Source organism: Sminthopsis crassicaudata, chromosome 3 (genome assembly GCF_048593235.1).
Source record: "Sminthopsis crassicaudata isolate SCR6 chromosome 3, ASM4859323v1, whole genome shotgun sequence".
Taxonomy (NCBI): Eukaryota; Metazoa; Chordata; class Mammalia; order Dasyuromorphia; family Dasyuridae; genus Sminthopsis; species Sminthopsis crassicaudata.
Genome location: NC_133619.1, coordinates 32,241,184 through 32,263,726, shown reverse-complemented (window position 1 = coordinate 32,263,726; position 22,543 = coordinate 32,241,184). Strand labels below are relative to the sequence as shown.

The 22,543-nt window shown below is 35.5% G+C and overlaps 1 protein-coding gene across 2 annotated transcripts in view; it reads right to left on the bottom strand.

Annotated features, from left to right (window-relative positions):
* NAALADL2 (N-acetylated alpha-linked acidic dipeptidase like 2) overlaps positions 1-22,543 on the bottom strand; it is a 1,407,963-nt gene that overhangs the window by 1,176,155 nt on the left and 209,265 nt on the right. For both annotated transcript variants that reach the window (XM_074298220.1, XM_074298221.1), the window contains exon 2: positions 14,231-14,358. The gene's annotated coding sequence lies outside the window, so the exon portion shown is untranslated. The remainder of the gene's footprint in view (positions 1-14,230; positions 14,359-22,543) is intronic.

The following is a 22,543-nucleotide window of genomic DNA, read 5'->3' as shown; positions in this document are numbered from 1 at the left end:
AGGAACAAAAGGCATCATAAAAAAATGAAAATTATACTGAAAGACCCCTGAATTCACAATAGCGCCAGTGATGGTCACAGAGAACTGATGATATCTCACTCCCTTCCTATTCTTGGTTCAGGTGAAAGACTACAGATTTGTAATGGGAAATAGAAATACATAGCCAGATGGGGTGATTTCATTAGTTTGTTTTGTTTAACTGTTCTTAATTTGTGCCAAGAGAAGGTAGTATATTGAGGATAGCTTATGGTAAAAAATCCTCCAAATGTCATTTTAAGAAGACTTTTGAGATCATCTTGCTTAACTCAGAAAGCAGCAGGATACGGAGGTATGAATAGAATTTTGGAGTCTGAAGAATCAAATTCCCATCCTTGCTTGTGTGTGACCTTAGGGCAGTCACATAATCCATCTTGAATTCTCAGTTTCTTAACTTATAAGAGAAGAACTCATGTGATATTTTTTGTTATCCCTTCTAGTAAATCTGTGAATATGAACAACACAAAATTTATGTTACATGTAATGGATAGCCACTGATGGGTTCTGCCTTATAGTCAGAAAACTTGATATTCAGGTCCTGCACCTTGAATGCATTAACTCTGTGGCCCTGGGGGAAACACTTAAGCTCTTGGGGTCCCAAATAAGTCTCTGCAGGAGTGTATGGGGTTCCCACACAAATTTATTTTTATACTGAAATCACTGTTCGAAACTCTTGTAGCTTCCACCCACTTCAAATAAAGTGCTTACTTAGCTAGTCGCCTTCAACTAACAAAATAGAAAGTGAAATCCAGTAGGCCAGATTCTTAACTAGTGGTTCATGAACGTTTAAATATATATATGTGTGTGTGTGTGTGTGTGTGTGTGTGTGTGTGTGTGTGTGTATGTATGTTTATATATATATATATGTGTGTGTATGTGTATATATATATGTGTATATATATATGTATGTGTGTGTGTGATTAATTCTACTTTAATATAATTTAAACATTTTCCCTTCTTGAGATGAAATCTACGAACTTGACCAGGCTTCCAAACTGATCCTGATACAGAAAAAGGGTAATCTCCAATTCTCCTAATGTAATTGAGACTCATAAATACAATAAGGAAAATAACATAAATAGCTCAATTATCTCTGTCCCATCCCTACACATGAATTTAGCTCTTAGTAAAGCCATGACATTTTCCTACATGAAATTTATGTTCATATATACTCTTTTCCTTTACTGTATCATTTTTGATGCCATTTTCAAAATCTTTGCCCTTACTTCCCACACATAATTTTCCCTCTGAGTTTTTCAGCATGGTCAGAACATCTAACAAAGCACAGTTCTCAGATCTGAGGAATATTGAGGAGAATGTTCAGAAAACGGACACGCTGGCAGGAATCATAGACTCTGTCTAAGTCAATCCAAGTGGACAAATATTTTTGAAGCTTATTCTTTGGTAGACCCTGGACTAAGGGGTGGGGAATCTTAAAGAGATAGGATCAACAAAAGAAGGGCCTCAGTGGAAAGCAAGTCAAACCCTTACTTGATGAAACTTTTAACAATATTTTTAACAAGTAGTCATCTAGCCATTGTTGAAACACTATCAGGAGGCAGTATCCCTCTACCTCTAAGAGTAGCCCATGTAATTATTGGACATCTATAACTGGTGGAAAGATTTTTCTTAACATCAAATCCTAATTTGTATTTGTACAACTCGTATAACTTTAGTACCTAGACAGAGTTAGGTGGCTCAGTAAATATAGTACAGAGCCTGGAGTCAAAAAAAAAAAACAAAAAAACCCCAAAAAACCCTGAGTTCAAATTTAGTCTCAAAAACACATTTACTAGTTGTATGACCCCAGTCACTCCCCTTTAGCCCACTGAAGCAGAAAATGGCAAACCACTCCAGTGTCTTTGCTAAGATTCCATGATGTTATGGCAGATGATGTTGTGAAGAGTGGGACATGATTGGAAAACAACAATCTGAAGGCAGGCATAAACATCTCCTCTTCTCCCCTCTCTAAGCTTCTTTTCTTTAGACTTAAAATATGGAGAAAATATCAACAAGACAGATCACATGTAAAAGTATGTCATAGGAACTTTTAAGTTTTTTTTCTGTAGAGCTGGTTGTTAAATACTTACCAGTACACTGCAGTTAGAGCCAATTAATTTTGCCACTTAGTACTGTCTTGAAAGGGTCATTATTTCTAAGTAAATTGGTATAGGAATCTCAAAGGCTAATAAGGGCTGTCAAGGTCAGCTGGAGGCCAAGATGCTGATCTAATTGTTCCCCTGTTCCCTAGCTTAAGATTAAAATGTAGCAGGAGAGGAAGTTTTCAAGTAAATGTAATATAGCTAATTTTATGCACAACTTTTGACTTTAAAATGAATTCCATAATTAGAATAAGAATTTACATTTTTCCTTATAAAGTTTATTTTCTAATTGAGTTACAAAAAAGTATCTAAAAGGTCCAACTTATCCTTTCCCCAAATGGAGAACCCAGAACTCTCAGGCTACAATTAGAAAGATTGACTTAGCATCTTCTGAGGGCTGGCACTAAAATCTTAAGGGAATAGATCTCTACTATTTAACTGGAAGTCTGTGGTGTAAAGCACCACAGGGCAAATCACTAAATATATGATAGTACAAGATAATAAATCACAAAAAGCTCTACTTTAAGGGAAGGCATTTAAAACACCATTACTTTTAGCCAATGAAATGAAAAATTATAATAATATTTTTCATTTAAGGACAATGCATTTTGTTTTGTTTTGTTTTAATTAATAAGAGCCTCAAAGAAAATTTATGAAGTTTCATTTAATGGGGAATACTCATTAATACTCATTAAAAATAACCAGAAGATTCCAATATTTAGAAAATTGCCTCAGATTATATGTTATATTAAATATATATAGTCATATATATGTTGATAAATATATCTATATCTATATCTCTCTCTATATATATATGTATAGCTCTACATCTACATAACTCTCTCATCTATCTGTCCATCCATTAGTTATCTTTATTTCTTTCTTTCTTTTTCTCTTCCTTCTTTCCTTCCTTCCTTCCTTTCTTTTTTCTATCCTTTCTTCCTTTCTATCTTTCTATCTATCCATCTTTAATTATATCAAAGTGATATGATACAGTAAAGGGCCAAACCTACAAAATGTCCCACATAGATGAAATCCTAGACCTTTTTCTTATTTATGTTAAAACTGTATTAATAATTATCTTTTCCACCAAGAAAATCTTGAGCTAATCAGTTACCTGTGTTATAGACTTTGGTTGAAATTATTTCTTTTCTCACTGTTTAACCAGATACTATAGCCTAAGATGCACAAGATCCTTCCAGAAATTAGGCTTCTTTGATATCTCCTGGTGGTTGTCAGGTGTAATAGGCAGGAACTCTGAAAGTGTGTACTTGAATCTAGAACATCAGGGTGCTTGTAGTTAAGTATCTACTAGGTGTGAGATGGTGGTTCTCTAAACACATACTTGATGTAATGTGGTGATGTGATGTTCTACAGCTGCACATGCCCAATGTGGTGTGGTGATGTATTTGTGCTGGAGTATTTAAGGGAGTCCCGGAGAGAGAGAAAGGACTCTCTGACACAGCTCTTAGCAGCAGCTCTCAGGCACAGAAGACTTCAGGCTCCAGACTCCAGACTCCAGACTCCATGTTGGACCAGCTGTGTGGCAACTCCTGCCTCCTTTACTTTCTACACCTAAAAACCAAGGACTTGAGCTGGTCCCGAGGCTCTTCAGAAAGCTAGCCCAGACTTTATAGTCAGGCCTTGGAAAAAAAAGCTTCAGGGTAAATATGAAAAGCCTCCAAAAGTTCAGGATCAGGGTATAGAGGGAGTTCTCCCTTCTGGGGAACAGGTTTGGAGAACATCCTCTTAGGTTACTTAACTGTCCTGGCAGTATGATAAAAGGTAGAGAACACTAAGTGTGGGATGAAGGGATGCATGGGGCCCCATTCATAGATCTTTCTCCTACCTGTATGACAGTGGCAAATGACAGTCACAAGCTTTCAAGTCTTGTACTGTTGTATTATATTATTATCAACGAGGAAGAATAAAGAAGAAGAAGAAGGAGAAAAAGGAGAAGGGAAAAGGAAGAAGGAGGAGGAGAAAGAAGAGAAGGAAGAGGAGGGAGAGAGAAGGAAGGGGAAGGGAAGGAAGGAGAGGAGGAGGAGGGGGAAGAAGAAGAGGTGAAGGAAGAAGGGAGATGAAGAGGGGAAAGAGAAAGAGAGAGAGAGAGAGAGAGAGAGAGAGAGAGAGAGAGAGAGAGAGAGAGAGAGAGAGAGAGAGAGAGAGAAGAAGGGAGAGGAGGAGGAGGAGGATAGGGAAGAGAAGGAAAGAGGAGGGGGCAAAGGAGGAAGAAAGGAAAGGCTCATTGCATTATTATAATAAACTCATAAGGCAGGTACTATTATTATCCTCAATTTACAGATAAGGAAACAAAGGTACAGAGAAGCTTAATTCCTTGCCCAGGGTAACACATTTAGGATGAGGCAGGATTTAAACTCTAGTCTTTTTTGTTCCAAATCCAATAATCTAAGAATTTTATCATTTAGTTGTAAAATGAAACCATTGGATTAGTTAGTCCCTTTACTTTAAATCCATGATTCTGTGACCCATGACTTCCTGGGCTATCAATTTTTCATTTGCAAAGTGAGGGGACTAGGATAGACAGGGAAACACTTATTAGCCAACTTTGTGGGCAGAGCTGGGGACACACATAAAAAGGCAAAAAAAAAAAAAACTAAACTAAACAAAAACAGATAAAAAAACACAACTTGCATACATCTCCCTTTTTCAATGGGTGAGATTAGATGTAAATATTTAGATCTATCAAGTTAAATAGTTAGTATAGTGGGTAATCTGAAAGGGGAAGACCCTGAACAAGAGTAGCTTCCTGCAGAAGGTGGGATCTGAGCAAAGTCTAGAAAGAAGCTAGAAAAGTTAAGAGGGAAAGGGGAGGAAAGGGGAGACTAATGATGAGGGAGCAGAAGACTTCAAGCTTCTCTATAGTCCCTTCCAGTTTCTAATCTAATAATCTCTGTCTCTCCGACTTTTGGTCTGTTTCCTCAACTATAAAATGAAGGGATTGGATTCTCTGGTGATCAATTGTGGGTTTTTTTGCAGGTTGTCTCCTCTATTAGATTTTGTACTTCTTCAGAGCAGGAAATGTTTTTGTTTTCTCTTTTGACATCTTCAGGATTTAGCACAATGCCTGGAACCTACTAAACACTTAATACATACTTATTGACTATTGACACTCTGGACCTGCCTAGTTTCAAATACATGATCATATGATGCAATTACAATCTCAGAAGTTCCTTCCTATTCTATATTTTATGGTTTTTTTTTTGAAAGGGTCAATTAGTAAGATAATTTTCTGCTTTAAGATCCTTCCTGGAAAAATATAATTATATTTAAATAGCTCAGGATTGTTTTGGGGAAAAAAACCAAGTTCCTAAATATCATTCCCATAAGCCCTCACCTGCAGTTTGCAATAAAAACTCTGGGGATGTTGTTTGTCAAGAATGTCAGTAGAGAGTTACCAGAAATTACAATAAAGTGCAGAAGCCAGAGGGCTCTCCCCCAGCTCCAGAGAAGCTACTTCCTGCATCCGGACTGAAATATCAGTAGAGTTTTCAGAAGATAAAGTGTGTTTAGCTTCAGGTTGACACTCCATCTGAGGGCATGGGACCTGAAGGACATGCCCTCCTAATTAATCAAACCCAGACTGCTGAAAGACCCTGTAAACAACTCTATCTCAGGTTGTTCTCTTTCTTTCTTTTCCTTCCTTCAGAGGTCAACATTGTAAAAGAAAGACAAACATGTCCTGAGGAATATTGTTTCCTCATTTGTTTGTTGAGTCCTTTCCTTTTTCTTAATGCATAGGCAAGAGGAGAATTTAGGCTTTATTATTTCAGATGTCTGGGATCCACCTGGGAATGATGATGGGATTATTTCAGTATCATGCCTGCAATTAAAAAGGAAAATATTGTATATGTCAACAGGGACCTGTCTCTTTTCCACTTCATCTAAGAATATTAAGAATACACAAAAAATTTAACATAGGAATATAGTAGAAAGAACACTGTCATTAAAGATGAAGACCTGGCTTCAAATCTTACCTCTTACTTGGTACGTGTGTGTTCTTAGGTAAATAATTTCACATTAAAAGCCTCAACTTTAACACGGTTTTTGACTAGGTCCTTAAAAAAAAAATCATATACACACATTTTTACTTTCAATTCCAAATTTCCCTCCTTCACTTTTTTCTTCCTCCTTTTATTTTCTCTCTTTCTTTCCTCTAAGGTTGCTTCCAGATACAAATCTATCATAAATTAATAAGCATTAAGAACTTACTAGTCATCAAATACAAGGCACCCGCCTGAAGAAAAAGCTAAAATTGTCTGTCCTCAAGTTACTGATATGCCAGTGTGGAAACCCCATGTACAAGATATATAAATGGAAATTACATGGAAGGTAACCTTAGACTAGAAGGAAAAAATGTGTAAGAAGGCTGGAATGGAGAGGGGCAAGAAAGTGGATTAGTAATATTCCAAACAGAAACAGGATTATCTATCCTGTCCCTGAGCTGGTCTTAAGGAACTCTGAAGAGATTGATTTAGGGAGAACTGGGGGATCCTAAACAGATCACTAAATACTCCATTAATAATACCATTCACTCCTGTGTATAAAATATCAAATCAATAAAAGTTAAGTACATAATTGTTGCTCCTTTAAAGAAAAAAAACTAAAAAACAACTGATTTGTATATAAACTGATGCTTATAAATAAATAAATGAATAAATAAATAAATGTGTTTTGTATACAGAGATGTATATACATAAACACACATATGTGTAGATTATATATATACATATGCAAAGTACACATATGTATTTGTGTGTATATATGTATGTGTATATATATTTATACATGTATATATATATATATATATACACATATATATTTGAGCATTAGGAGGTATAAAAATAAATACAAAATGTCACATCTTCAAGGAGCCTATTCAGTGCTCAATAAACTTATTGAGAGTAGGACTCTATTCTTAGCGTACTGTCTTTAACATAAAAGGGTCTTAATAAATGATTATTGAAAATAGATATACAATAATTGATAAATGGTTAATTAACTGTGGTAGAGTAACGTAATGGAAAATACCATACCAAAAATAAGAACCAAAATAGATACCTATCAATTAGAATAGCTAAAGAAGTTGTAGCATATGAATTTCATGGAATATAATTGTATTTCAGGAAACAATCAATATGATGAATATAGAGAAACATGGGAACACTTTTATGAACTCACATAAAATGAAGTAAGCAGAACAAGGAAAATCATATACATAGTGAGTGTAACAATATAAATGGGAAGAAAAACAACAGAATAAACTAACAGAATGCTATGAAGTTTTCATAAGCAAGCTCAGATCCAAGATCATCACTAAATCATATATCTTTGAAGGAAGGAAGAAAATAAGCTTTTATTAATCACCTACTCTGGTAAGCACTTAGCAAATATTATTTAACTGTTATAATCATGATTGGATAGGTGCTATTATATTCCATTTTGCAGTTGAGGAAATTGAGGCAGGCAGTGGTTGACTTGCCCAGGGTCACAAAGCTAGTAAGTATCTATATTTGAGTGAGCTCTGGTCTTGTTGACTCCAGGTTCAGTATTCTGTGGACTACAGTGCCACTTTGATTACGAAAATTAGCTGTCACACTTTTTCAATGCATTTGTTAATTTAGTAGAACTTTTTGATTGTTCTCTTTTTTATTCTTTGCTATAAGAGATGGCTCTCAAGGGAGTGTTGTGCTAGTGCATTTCTTGGGAAATTTAGATCACATAAAAGGAAAAAGAGAAATAAAATTTTATCAAAAAAGGGATGTCATCATGCTATAAAAACAAATAATATGAAGATAGAGAAACATGGAAATCTTATATGAAGTGTTATAAAGAAAACAGAACTAGGAAAACAATATATACAATGACTATAGTAACATAAATAGAGAATAAAATGAACTGAAAACTGTAGCTTCAACTGGAAAATTATAAGAAGTAAGCTTGGACCTCAAAAGAGACATAACAAAATATACCCTGTCCCTTATTTAAAGAGGTGGAGAGGAAAGGATATGGAATATTTTTTTTTCACATTCTCAGATTCCTTTGACTTTTTGCTTAGTTTTCTTAAATTCTTTATTTTCTTTTTGTTTTTGTTGTTGTTATTACAATGGATGGTTCTCTGGAGAAGAGAGAAAGACTATATGCTTGTTGGCATTATACCCCTCTCAGATTGGCTAAGAGGACAGAAAAAGATAACGATGAATGTTGGAGGGGATGTGGGAAAACTGGGACACTGATACATTGTTGGTGGAATTGTGAACAGATTCAACCATTTTGGAGAGCAATTTGGAACTATGCTCAGAAAGTTATCAAACCCTTTGACCCAGCAGTGTTTCTAATGGACTTACATATCAAATAGATCTTAAAGGAAGAAAGGGACCTGTATGTGCAAAAATGTTTGTGGCAGTCCTCTTTGTAGTGGTAAGAAACTGGAAACTGATTGAACGCCCATCAATGTTGGAGAATGGCTAAATAAATTATGGTGTATGAATGTTATGGAATATTATTGTTCTATAAGAAATGACCAACAGGATGATTTCAGAGAGGCCTGGAGAGACTTATAGGAACTGATGCTAAGTGAAATGAGCAGAATCAGGTGATCATTATTTGGCAACAAGAAGACTATATGATAATCAATTCTGATGGACTTGGCTCTCTTCAACAATGAGATGATTCAAACCAATGTCACTTGTTCAGTGATGAAGAGAGCCATCTACACCCAGAGAGAGAACCATGGAAACTGAATGTACATCACAACATAACATTCTCACTCTCTCTGTTGGTATTTGCTTGATTTGTGTTTTCTTTCTCATTTTTTTTCCCTTCATGATCTGATTTTTCTTGTGCACCAAGATAACAGTATAAATATGTATACATATATTGGATTTAACATATATTTTAGAATATTTAACATGTATTGGACTACTTGCTATTTCTGGGAGGGTTTGAGAGGAAGGTGAGGAAAATTTGGACAGAAGGTTTTGCAAGGATGAAAGTTGAAAAATTACTCATGCATATATTTTGTAAATAAAAAGCTTTAATAAAAAATGCTTATTGAATTAGATCAATGATTTCTTCTAACAATCAAATTTCATTCCATATACTATGGATAATATAGGGTGGGGTACTTTTGTATACTTCCAAATCTACAAGACTATATTAATATAACTGCTGTTTTATTATGACAACCCTGAGGGGAAGCAACTGAAGGCCAAAGGGATAAAATAATCTGCCCAAGATTACAGAACTAGTTACGGGTTGAGATGAGACTGGAAGCCAGACATTTTAACATCCTGTCCAGGGCACTTTTCACTGTCATTATCTTTCTTCCTGTATACTAAGTTCCATTTTTTAAAAAATTTTTGTTTTGTTTTGTTCTATTTTGTCTTTTTGGGGGCAGTTGGGTTAGGTGACTTGGCTAGGGTCATAAAACTAGTAGGTGTTAAGGGTCTGAGGTCAGATTTGAATTCAGGCCTGACTTCAAGATTGATGCTCTATCCACTGCATCACCTAGCTGCCTCTGAGTTTCCTTTTTAAAAGAAAAGTACTATTAGCAATGGAACTTCTGCCCCAAACATAACCTTGTGAAAATGTGCTTCCAGCAGAGGATGGTAGAGTTTTAATACCCACATCCTTGAGAACTGACAGTACTTGGATTTGAATTATTCTTTTGTAAAAAAGCCATCTTTAAGAATCATGTATGAATAGCTAAGCCACCAAAGTGATGTTCATGGTATTAATATTTAAATTATCATGAGGCTTTGGTAGTAAAATCCCTGTCTGAATTTGAAAGATAATAAAGTCTAATCCTTCCAGATATTTTTCTAGATTTACTTCTTCCTGATAAGATCTAACTCACTTAATAAAAACTGACCATAACTTTTGAGTTAGGTAGACAATTTCTAAGGATGGAAAATTCTAATGTTTATTTCAAGGACGTTTGTGGCATCCTACCCACGTGTACATGCACAGGCTATACCCATCAGCCCATTAAATCCCTCATCAGATGTTATGAAGAGTCTAGATAAAAGACCTGAATATTGGTAAGTTTTCACCCTGAGATAATAGGAACAGTCCCAGTAGAAATTTTGTTAATCTTGGACAAAATGATCCAACTGCTATTCTTCCATCGATTCTCTCTCCTCTTTTCCCTCTTTGAAAGCAGGCATGCACAATGAAAATTCTTCGTCATCAACAAATCCTCTCAGTATCACCTAATCATATTATCAGGAGAGGGGAAAATACAGCTGGGGGGAACTGAGCCCACTTACTATTTCAATTCCTTCAGGCTTCAGATTGCTAGAGAATCTTGAGGCAATTTTGAACCAGAGGAATCTTTGAGTCAGTAAAAGGTTGCCCTGTCACATGCATCTCTCTTCCAGATTTACAATGCTTTGTCTATGCAGCTGTCTACCCAACCACTAAGATGCTATAATCATATATTCTTAAGGTGACAGCATAATATGCATTTCCTCTTCAATGCACTCTGTTTTGCCTAAGGTTAAAGGCTGTTTTATAATGTGTCAAAAACTCCAGCTACAAATTAATAGGAAGATTGACATCCCTCCTGTTTTCACTATTTAAAATGAAGACAAATCACTGTATATAAGCTAATTGTTAGACGGGTATTTCAACTGTGTTTTACCAAATCCTGTGAAGCCTCAATCTTGACATTGGATGTAAGCGTCATCCATATGCTATTGAGAAACATTGAAATGGATCTCCTTTAAATGCCTTTGAAAGTTAAACAATTCCTTTTTTTTTTAGTCTGAAAAATTTCATTATCAATACCATTCTCCCTTCATACTCAACTCCATGTTTTTTTCTGGATAAACTATGAACTCTTTCTAGATTCAATTTACTTTGGTTTTAGAAAAACAATAACAACAACAAAACAAAACAAAACTTAACTACTACCAAATGTAGTACCACTTTCTTATAGTACCCTGACTACTCTTTTGCCCCTAACCAAATGGCAGCCATTGATTGGGTGGGGGCTATGAGAAATAACTTCTCTTAGTGCTCTATATCCCAGATGGCAAGGCATTCACTAGAGGAAGGTGGGAGAGATGAAGATCATTAAACCTGAAAACAGCCATTTCAGGAGATAATTGTGGGAAATAAGGATCTTAAGACAACAAGCAGTAATCACAAATTGTATATAAAAGCACATTTACTATTTACATTAGCACAACAACAACAACAAGGTAGCACTGACAATAGACCCTTGATTGTCAGGCACAAAAAGCTGTTCTAGGCCAAAACTTCTGTCATTTGCCAGAGTGAGACAAATTCTAATCCCTTCATTTCATGCCTTGAAATTGAAGACCAAAAGCATCTCTTATTTCTAATCACACTCCTAATTACAGAAACGCAGGCGTGCACCCCTGCTGGAGAAGGGGCTGCCAGTATTTCCATTATCAATTCCCATTTTCGGGGCTTATTACTAAAGCATTCGCTCTGGGGAGATTGTTGGCAGAGAGCGGCTCAGCATGGAGGAGAACATGTTTGACAAAATTTGGCACCGAGTGGGGAGAGCTCAACAGCAAATACAATGAGATACAAAAGCAACACTGAAAAGTCAGGGAAACCCAAGGCTTTGGGTCTGCAGAGATTGAAGCAACTCAAGGTAGATTTAACACACAAATGAAAGCCCTACTTTGAACACTGGAAGAGAAAATATATATATTTGACTTCCAATGATTTTACCTAACATCAGTAACAAGTTAGAAGAGAGGGAACATGATCCACCCATCTGTCTCACCGTAAGCAAATATTGGCAGGAATCAAATTCAAACATCTATTAGGGACTGCTCCTATTCCAGCCTTGGCTTGAATCCTGAAAAAAAGAATGTAACCTTTGCAGAAATACAAGGTTGTTTTAAACCCTGCCCATATCTAATAGTCGCTAGTTTCTTTTGATGTGTAGGTCAAGTGCCAAGTTCTATATGAGGTCTTTTTTAATTCCTCCAGGTATCAGCATATGCTCCCTCTTGACCTGACAAGTTCAAACTCAGACTTAGACACTTATTAATTGTGGATAAATCACTTCACCTCTGTTTACCTCAGTTTCCACAAAATGGGGCTAATAATAGTGTGTACCTCCCAAGATTATTAGGAGGATCAAACAAATTATTTATAAGTCCTCAACATAATGCATGACTCATAATAAACATTATATACACATATTAACTATTATTATCATAGCTAGTATTTATAGTTATCATTTCAACTTAAAGGGTCAACTTAAGAAATGGGAAACTGGGGGAAGTTTTGAGGGAGATACAGATAATATACAAAGGCCAATAGACATTGGACTCAATACCCAAATTTTACTATAAGGTACTGTAAACAACCAATAAAAGAATAATTCAGACTTCTTTTCTGATGGAATTGAAGGACAAAACTTTTTTATGCAAATTTTCCAGATTCAAGAAATGCCTTGCCCCTAACCTTGTGATATGGAAGGAATAAATATATATGGAGCTTAAAGGTCTACACAATATTTTACTAACATTCTTTCATTTCATCCTCACAGTAGTCTTGAAAGGCAGGTACTTTTATTATTCCCCATTTTACAGATGATTAAATTAGAGCAGAAAAAAAGTTGTGACCTGCCCAGTGTCACATAGAGTCCAAGGCCAGATTTGAACTCAGATTTTCCTGATTCCAGATTCATCTTCTATCTCCTATATCTACCACCTAGTTGCCTCCAAATTAAGCATTTAGTTCCTTGGATATATGTTGTGTCTCCCCAGCTACGGGAAAGCAGAGTTTATTTTCTTTCCATCTTTGGATCTCAGATACCCATAGTGCCTAGCATAAGAGACACTTGATCAACATAGGAGGGAATTGATTAGCAGTCATTTTAGATACTTATTTATGAATCTTCTAACACAAGAGCCTACTTAATTCCATCCAATTTTAATTAGGAAATGACAGAACTGCTCCATCTTCAAACCTGAATTCAACCATAAATTTGTAGCCAAGTCTAATTGCTCTGTTTTCAGTGGTTTAGAAGCCTTCAAGATTGTGATAACCAAACTCATTTGGGCCAGCTCCTGATTTTCTGCATCAATAGAAGATAAACAGTTGCACAAAACAAATTTGGCTCGAGAGAACATGGAAAGATTTTCAGTCCTTAGCCATGCTCAGCCTTTCCCCTGTTGGTTCCATCTTGGAAAAGGACCGTCCAGGATGAATACTACTCTGGTTCAAAGCATCATTCTAAAGTGTAAATCAAATTGATAATCACTGATTCATTATTTGCCAAGTATTAGGTAACATTCTGGGGATAAAGAGACAAAAAGGAAATCATTATTGTCTTCAAGAAGTCTGCACTCAAAAGTGAGAAATCGTGGCATTAATGTGTTGTAGACTCATTGAAATGTATATTTGTTAAAAGAAGTGACTTTAGATATTATCTAGTTTAATGCCTTCATTATAAAACAGATTAAAAAAAATTGTGGCTTAGCAAAACTGGGCCTTTTTCAAGGTCATCCAGTTAAGAAAAAAAAGAGCCAGGACAGTCCAAGGTGTACTGCATCTCATCCTATTTCTTCTATCTCTTCTGGATTAGGATAAACAATCAATCTATTAGCTTGAAAGTGGCAAAGATACATCAGGATCTAGACCTTCCCCCTTCTATCCCACTTTTTGTTACCCCACCTCTCCATCTGTTTTGCCCCATAAAGATAACAACAATTTATAAAAATTATATACAGATATATATGTGTGTACATATATAAATATGTCTATGTACATATATGGTTTTATTCTCATAATAATCCTATAAGTAGGTGGTTTTATGATCCCCATTTTTGATATGGAGAAACTGAGTCAGGCTCGCATAGCCAGTATGATGCCAGATTTGCACTCAAGAAGATTAATTTTCCAAAATTCAGGCCCAGCACGTACCATCTAGCAGACACTTAAGACTATAACTGGGAACAATGGGTAGAAATAGCAGAAGAATATATTATAGCTCACGTTCTAACAAAACAAATGTTCTTAACATTTAGAATAGTCCCAAAGTGGAATGGGCAACCCTCAGAGATAATCGGAGTTCTCACCCTTGAAGTTGAGGCTAAATGATCCCTTCTTGGTGATGTGGAAGATGGGAATTCTTGCTCAGTTGTGGGTTGGCTCCAAATGGTCCTTCCAACTCTGAGATTCTGTTTGTTGTTATTTTCAGCTTTCTCTATAAGAAAGAGAACATTGCATAAACAATACACATATACACAAACCTATGAAACAGTTTTAAAAACGGTAAACACAAGTCAAAGTCAGGGAGCTCTTATCACCCCCAAGAAATCACTGGTTATGTCCATCAAAAGACAGATCTGAGTAATTATTATGAGTGATTAGAAGTTGCTTTCTTAAAAGACATCTATCCAATGAGAATAAGTATATTTGCTCCATACATAGCCCATTCCAAGATAACCCAGCTTCTTCTTACTCTTATTTAAGAAACTTACTCTGACTTCTGCAGAGATAAACAGCTAGTTATCTCCCTAAAAGGTCATGCTAATCTATCCCCTTCTGACAGAATCTAGACTCTTCTCATAAAGCATACAATAAAGACTTTAGCAAGCCAGAATTTAATCAAGCTAAATGGAGCTAATAAAGAAACCAAGAGTAATTGAAAAGAAGAAAATAGGTCTTTCTCTGCTTGCTTTATAAAACATGTTATCCAAGTCAGCTGACTCAAGTATCTTTTTGGGTAGAGCAGTATTCCATGGAGCTCAGTGGATTTCTGTTTTAGTTTAAATCCCTAAGAAGTAGCAGGCCTGGATGAAATCAAACATGAGCCCAGATCCTAAGATAGCTTTGGTGCTAGTCTCATTAGCAATTTTAGGATGATCTTCTTTGGACCAAGTTCAATTTTGCTATTTATACATGGCTAGGTTTCTTTCCTGCTGCCAGAAACAAGATGGATGGGCTCAGTTGCTTCCTGTGTGATTCCCAGATTCCTTCCAATGATGGAACAATGGCCTTTTGTCTTTCTTTCCCATCTCTACCACTACACTCTCTTATATTAAATTGCACATATGCTTTGTCTGCCCAACGCCCACATTCTTTCTTGTTGCCAAGAAAAGTTTTCTTTTTTTTTTTCTTTCATAGACTGATGACTGGGTCCTTCCTAAATGAATCTCCTATTCTCATAATGACATTTTTTTTTCTTTGAGAGAGAAGACTCTGGGTGTGGAAAATATGTATAGTTAATATAAAAGACCGTATGGATCATATTTTATTAATCAAATTTCTTTTTACATTAAGTAAAAACACATGCAAATCTGTGAAAGCAGGAGAGAGACAATCAGACAGAGAGAGACAGAGAAAGTCAGACAGAAACAGAGACAGAAACAAAGAGAGAAAGAGAAAAAAAAAATAGAGAAAAAGAGACACAGAGAGATCCACAGAGACAGAGACAGAGACAAACACACAGACAGAACCAGAAAGTCAGAGAGACATAGAAAGCAAAATCAGAAACAGAGATAGATAGAAAAAGAGAAACAGAGAGAAAAACAGAGAAAGAAAAAGACAGAATGTCATAGATAGACAGAAACAGAAAAAAGAAAAAGAGAGACAGAGAGAAGGAAGGAGGGAGACAGTCAGACAAAGAATTCAGCTCTTTGCCAACATATCATGCTTACCACCAGACAAGCCTTAATCCAAGGGAACCTAAAATCTATAAGGTACACAATCTTGTAAACAAGCTTTCATTTTTCTGTTTATATATGTAAATGTGTGTGCATATGTATGTGCACACATAAGCCTATACATACATATCCATCTCTGTGTGTATGTGTTCAGTGAAAGGAAATGAAATTAGAAGATGTATAAAGAGAAGAACAGTTAAATGCAGTCTTAGAAATTCATATCTTAATTCTACCACTTAATACTTTGAGATAGCTCCTAAAACTCTTAGGAAAATCCATTAAATTCTATTTCTGTGTCTCTGAACCTCTGTCACATCACAGCAAAGTCCACACAGTGAAGAAAGAGCACATCTTTAAGTCCAAAAGACATGGATTCAAATCTTGCTCCTGAAACAAACCGGCTATGTGATCTTGGGCAAACCACTAAACCTCTGGTTGTCCACAGGGAGCATTTATGTAAGACCAAAAGTTGTTTTTTTTTTTTTTTTTTTTTTTTTTTTTTTTTTTTAATTTTTTATTTTATTTTATAATTATAACATTTTTTGACAGTACATATGCATGGGTAATTTTTTACAACATTATCCCTTGCACTTACTTCTATTCAGATTTTTTCCCTTCCTCCCCCAACCCCCTCCCCCTGATGGCAAGCAGTCTTATATATGTTAAATATATTACAGTATAATTTAGATACAATATATGTGTGTAGAACCGAATTTTTTGTTGCACAGGAAGAATTGGATTCAGAAGGTAAAAATAACAGTTTACATTCATTTCCCATTGTTCCTTTTCTGGATGTAGCTGGTTCTGTCCATCATTAATCAATTGGAATTGGATTAGCTCTTCTCTATGTTGAAGAAATCCACTTCCATCAGCATACATCCTCGTACAGTATCATTGTTGAAGTGTATAATGATCTTCTGGTTCTGCTCGTTTCACTCAGCATCAGTTGATGTAAGTCTCTCCAAGCCTCTCTGTATTTCTCCTGTTGGTCATTTCTTATAGAACAGTAATATTCCATAACATTCATATACCATAGTTTACCCAACCATTCTCCAATTGATGGACATCCATTCATCTTCCAGTTTCTAGCCACTATGAAAAGGGCTGCCACAAACATTTTGGCACATACAGGACCCTTTCCCTTCTCTAGTAGTTCCTTGGGGTATAAGCCCAGTAGTAGTATGGCTGGGTCAAAGGGTATGCACATTTTGATAACTTTTTGGGCATAATTCCAGATTGCTCTCCAGAATGGTTGGATTCTTTCACAACTCCACCAACAATGCATCAGTGTCCCAGTTTTCCCACAGCCCCTCCAACATTCATCGTTATTTGTTCCTGTCATTTTAGCCAATCTGACAGGTGTGTAATGATACCTCAGAGTTGTCTTAATTTGCATTTCTCTGATCAATAGTGATTTGGAACACTCTTTCATATGAGTGGAAATAGTTTTAATTTCATCATCTGAAAATTGTCTGTTCATATCCTTTGACCATTTATCAATTGGAGAATGGCTTGATTTCTTATAAATTAAAGTCAATTCTCTGTATATTTTGGAGATGAGGCCTTTATCAGAACCTTTAACTGTAAAAATTTTTTCCCAATTTGTTACTTCCCTTCTAATCTTGTTTGCATTAGTTTTGTTTGTGCAGAAACTTTTTAATTTGGTGTAATCAAAATGTTCTATTTTGTGATCAATAATGGTCTCTAGTTCTCCCTTGGACACAAACTCCTTCCTCCTCCACAAGTCTGAGAGGTAAACCATCCCATGTTCCTCCAATTTATTTATGATTTCGTTCTTTATGCCTAAATCTTGGACCCATTTTGATCTAATCTTAGTATGTGGTGTTAAATGTGGGTCCATGCCTAGTTTCTGCCATACTAATTTCCAGTTTTCCCAGCAGTTTTTGTTAAATAATGAATTCTTATCCCAAAATTTGGGATCTTTGGGTTTGTCAAAGATTAGATTGCTATTTTTATTCACTATCTTGTCCTGTGAACCTAACCTATGCCACTGATCAACTAGTCTATTTCTTAGCCAATACCAAATGGTTTTGGTGACTGTTGCTTTATAATATAGCTTTAAATCAGGTACACTTAGACCACCTTCCTCTGACTTTTTTTTCATTAGTTCCCTTGCAATTCTCGACCTTTTATTCTTCCATATGAATTTTGTTGTTATTTTTTCTAGGTCATTAAAATAGTTTCTTGGGAGTCTGATTGGTATAGCACTAAATAAATAGATTAGTTTGGGGAGTATTGTCATCTTTATTATATTCGCTCGGCCTATCCAAGAACATTGAATGTCTTTCCAATTATTTAAATCTGACTTTATTTTTGTGGCAAGTGTTTTGTAATTTTGCTCATATAATTCCTGACTCTCCTTTGGTAGATATATTCCCAAATATTTGATACTATCGACTGTTATTTTGAATGGAATTTCTCTTTGTATCTCTTGCTGTTGGATTGTGTTGGTAATGTATAAAAATCCTGAGGATTTATGTGGATTTATTTTGTATCCTGCGACTTTGCTAAAATTCTGAATTATTTCTAATAGCTTTTTAGCAGAGTCTTTGGGGTTCTCTAAGTATACCATCATGTCATCTGCGAAAAGTGACAATTTGATTTCTTCATTTCCTACTCTAATTCCTTGAATCTCTTTCTCGGCTCTTATTGCCAAGGCTAGAGTTTCTAGTACTATATTGAATAGTAATGGTGATAGTGGGCAACCTTGTTTCACTCCTGATCTTACAGGGAAAGGTTCTAGTTTATCACCATTACATATGATGTTTACTGAAGGTTTTAAATATATGCTCCTTATTATTTTAAGGAATAGTCCATTTATTCCTATACTCTCAAGCGTTTTTAGTAGGAATGGATGTTGGATTTTATCAAATGCCTTTTCTGCATCTATTGAGATGATCATATGGTTTTTATTAATTTAATTATTAATATGGTCAATTATGCTAATAGTTTTCCTAATATTAAACCATCCCTGCATTCCTGGTATAAATCCCACTTGGTCATAGTGTATTATCCTGGGGATGATTTTCTGAAGTCTATTTGCTAATATCTTATTTAAGATTTTAGCATCAATATTCATTAAGGAAATTGGTCTATAGTTTTCTTTCTCAGTTTTCGATCTACCTGGTTTAGGTATCAGTACCATGTCTGTGTCATAGAAGGAATTTGGTAGGACTCCTTCAATCCCTATTTTTTCAAATAGTTTACATAGCATTGGAGTTAGTTGTTCTTTAAATGTTTGGTAGAATTCACCTGTAAATCCATCTGGTCCTGGGGACTTTTTCTTAGGAAGTTGGTTAATAGCTTGGTATATTTCTTTTTCTGAGATGGGACTATTTAAACTACTTACTTCTTCCTCTGTTAATCTGGGCAAGCTATATTTTTGAAGGTATTCTTCCATTTCATTTAAGTTATCGAATTTATCGGCATAAAGTTGAGCAAAGTAGCTCCTAACTATTGTTCTAATTTCCTCTTCATTAGTGGTGAGTTCACCCTTTTAATTTTCAAGACTATCAATTTGCTTTTTCTCTTTCCTTTTTTTAATCAGGTTTACTAAGGGTTTGTCTATTTTGTTGGTTTTTTCATAAAACCAACTCTTAGTTTTATTAATTAATTCAATAGTTTTTTTACTTTCAATTTTATTAATCTCACCTTTTATTTTTTGAATTTCAAGTTTTGTGTTTGTCTGGGGGTTTTTAATTTGTTCCTTTTCTAGCAATTTTAGTTGTAAACCCAATTCGTTGGCCCTCTCTTTCTCTATTTTATGCAGGTAGGCCTGTAGAGATATAAAACTTCCCCTAATTACTGCTTTGGCTGTATCCCACACATTTTGGTATGATGTCTCATTATTGTCATTTTCTTGGGTGAAGTTATTAATTATGTCTATGATTTGCTGTTTTACCCAATCATTCTTTAGTATAAGATTATTTAGTTTCCAATTATTTTTTGGTCTATTTTCCCCTGGCTTTTTATTAAATGTTATTTTGATTGCATTATGGTCTGAAAAGGATGCATTTACTATTTCTGCCTTACTGCATTTGATTTTGAGGTTTTTATGCCCTAGTATATGATCAATTTTTGTATAGGTTCCATGAACTGCTGAGAAGAAAGTATATTCCTTTCTGTCTCCATTTAGCTTTCGCCAAAGATCTATCATATCAAACTTTTCTAGTATTCTATTTACCTCTTTGACTTCTTTCTTATTTATTTTGTGGTTTGATTTATCTAATTCTGAGAGTGCAAGGTTGAGATCTCCCGCTATTATAGTTTTGCTATCTATTTCCTCTTGCAGCTCTCTTAATTTCTCTTTTAAGAATTTAGATGCTGCACCACTTGGTGCATACATGTTTAATATTGATACTGCTTCACTATTGATGCTTCCCTTTAGCAGGATATAATGCCCTTCCTTATCTCTTTTAATTAGATCAATTTTTGTTTTTGCTTGATCTGAGATGAGGATGGCTACTCCTGCTTTTTTGGTTTTGCCTGAAGCATAATAGATTCTGCTCCACCCTTTTACTTTTAGTTTGAATGTCTCATCCTGTTTCAGGTGTGTTTCCTGTAAACAACATATAGTAGGATTCTGACTTTTAATCCAGTCTGCTAACTGCTTCCTCTTTATGAGGCAGTTTGCCCCATTCACATTTATGGTTAGAAGGACTAATTCTATATTGCTTGCCATCCTATTAACCCCTGCTTATGCTTTTCCCCTTTCCTTCCCTTTTACCCTCCTATCCAGTATTAAACTGGTAAACACCACTTGCTTTTCACAGCCCTCCCTTTTTAGGATCCCTCCCCCACCTTAAAGATCCTCCCCTTATTTTACCCCTTTTCCTCGAAATTACTGTATTCCCTTCCCCTTAGCTTACTCCTTCCCTTTCACTTTTCAATGAAGTGGAAGAAGTTTCACCATAAATCGAATATGTCTATTGATACACGCTATGTTCATCTCCCTCCTTTCTTTCTCTCAGATATAATAGGTTACCTTTGCCTCTTCATGAGATGTAGTACCACCACTTTACACTTTTTTATGATATAATCTCCTTTCCACCTCTAGTTTCTAAGACAAATTGTACATATGTTCTTTACATATTTTTTTGACAGAAGTATAGTTCTCAAGATTTCTTTTTACCTTTTTTAGAAGTCTCTTGAGTTCTGTATTTGAAGATCAAACCTCTTATGTAGGTCTGGTTTTTTCATCAAAAATAGATGGAATTCATTTATTTCGTTAAATGTCCATCTTCTTCCCTGGAAAACGATGCTCATTCTTGCTGGGTAAGTTATTCTTGGCTGCATACCAAGTTCCTTAGCCTTTCGGAATATCATGTTCCAGGCCCTGCGTTCTTTTAATGTGGACGCTGCTAGATCCTGTGTTATCCTTATTGTGGATCCTCCATATCTGAATTGTTTTTTTCTAGCAGCTTCCAATATCTTTTCCTTTGTCTGATGGTTCTTGAACTTGGCCACTATATTTCTTGGCGTTTTGATTTTAGGGTCCCTTTCAGTAGGTGATCGATGAATTTTCTCAATGTCTATTTTACCCTCTGTTTCCAAAACGTCTGGGCAGTTCTCTTTGATAATTTCCTCGAAAATGGTGTCCAAGCTCTTTTTTTCCTCCCTATCACCCGCAAAACAGACCAATTGCTTCTCTTGTCAGTTTGTTTTCTTTGATTCTGACAAAATGAATAAAAAATTCAAAAGGGCTCTAACCATTGACAGCTTCTGTGTGGAGAGGGAGCAGACTTCAAATGCTGAGGAGACTAGGAACACACTGTCCCCAGATGTATCCCCTGGGAGGGATATGAGCTGCTCCTCAATACAAAAGAACCTCATAGAGGAAATCAAAAAGGCTCTCACAAGAGAGCTGGAAGAGAAATGGGAAAAGGAAAGGGAAGCTTGGCAAGAGAGCCTGGAGAAGTCATCCCATGCATTCAAAGACAGAATGGATAAAGAAATCAAATCATTGAGAAACAAGATTAGTGAGCTGGAAAAGGTAAACAACTCCAAGGAAAACAGGATTAGTGAGCTGGAAAAGGTAAACAACTCCAAGGAAAACAGGATTAGAGAGCTGGAAAAAGAAATCAGCTCTCTAAAAAATAAAATGGATAAAATGGAAAAAAATTCCATAGAAGATAAAAACTCAATTGGACAATTACAAAGAGATATAAAAAAAGTGAGTGAAGAAAATACATCATTGAAAATTAGACTGGAACAAGTAGAAATGAATGACTCAAGGAGAAACCAAGAGGGAGTCAAGCAAAACCAGAGAAATGAAACAATTGAAAAGACTGTCAAGTACCTTACCAGAAAGACAACAGACCTGGAAAACAGATCCAGGAGAGACAATTTGAGAATAATCGGACTCCCTGAAAAATGGGAGGAAAAAAAAAGACCAAAAGTTATAGATGAGTTGCTAACAAGAAACATGGCACAAGTATCCACACCAAAACATCTCCATACAGATTAAAATATAGACCTAAACCAAAATCTGGACATGTTTCTATATATGTGTATATATGTATGTGTACACATAGGCGTATATATGGATATAATATATATACAATATATAATTCAGTATTATATATATGTATATATTTATATATGAGATTACATCAATGTAAGGAATTCTTAGTGTGAACTTCCCCTCCATCTGTGCCGAATGATGCCTCCTTTACAATGTAGATACTTAAGGATGTCCAAGGA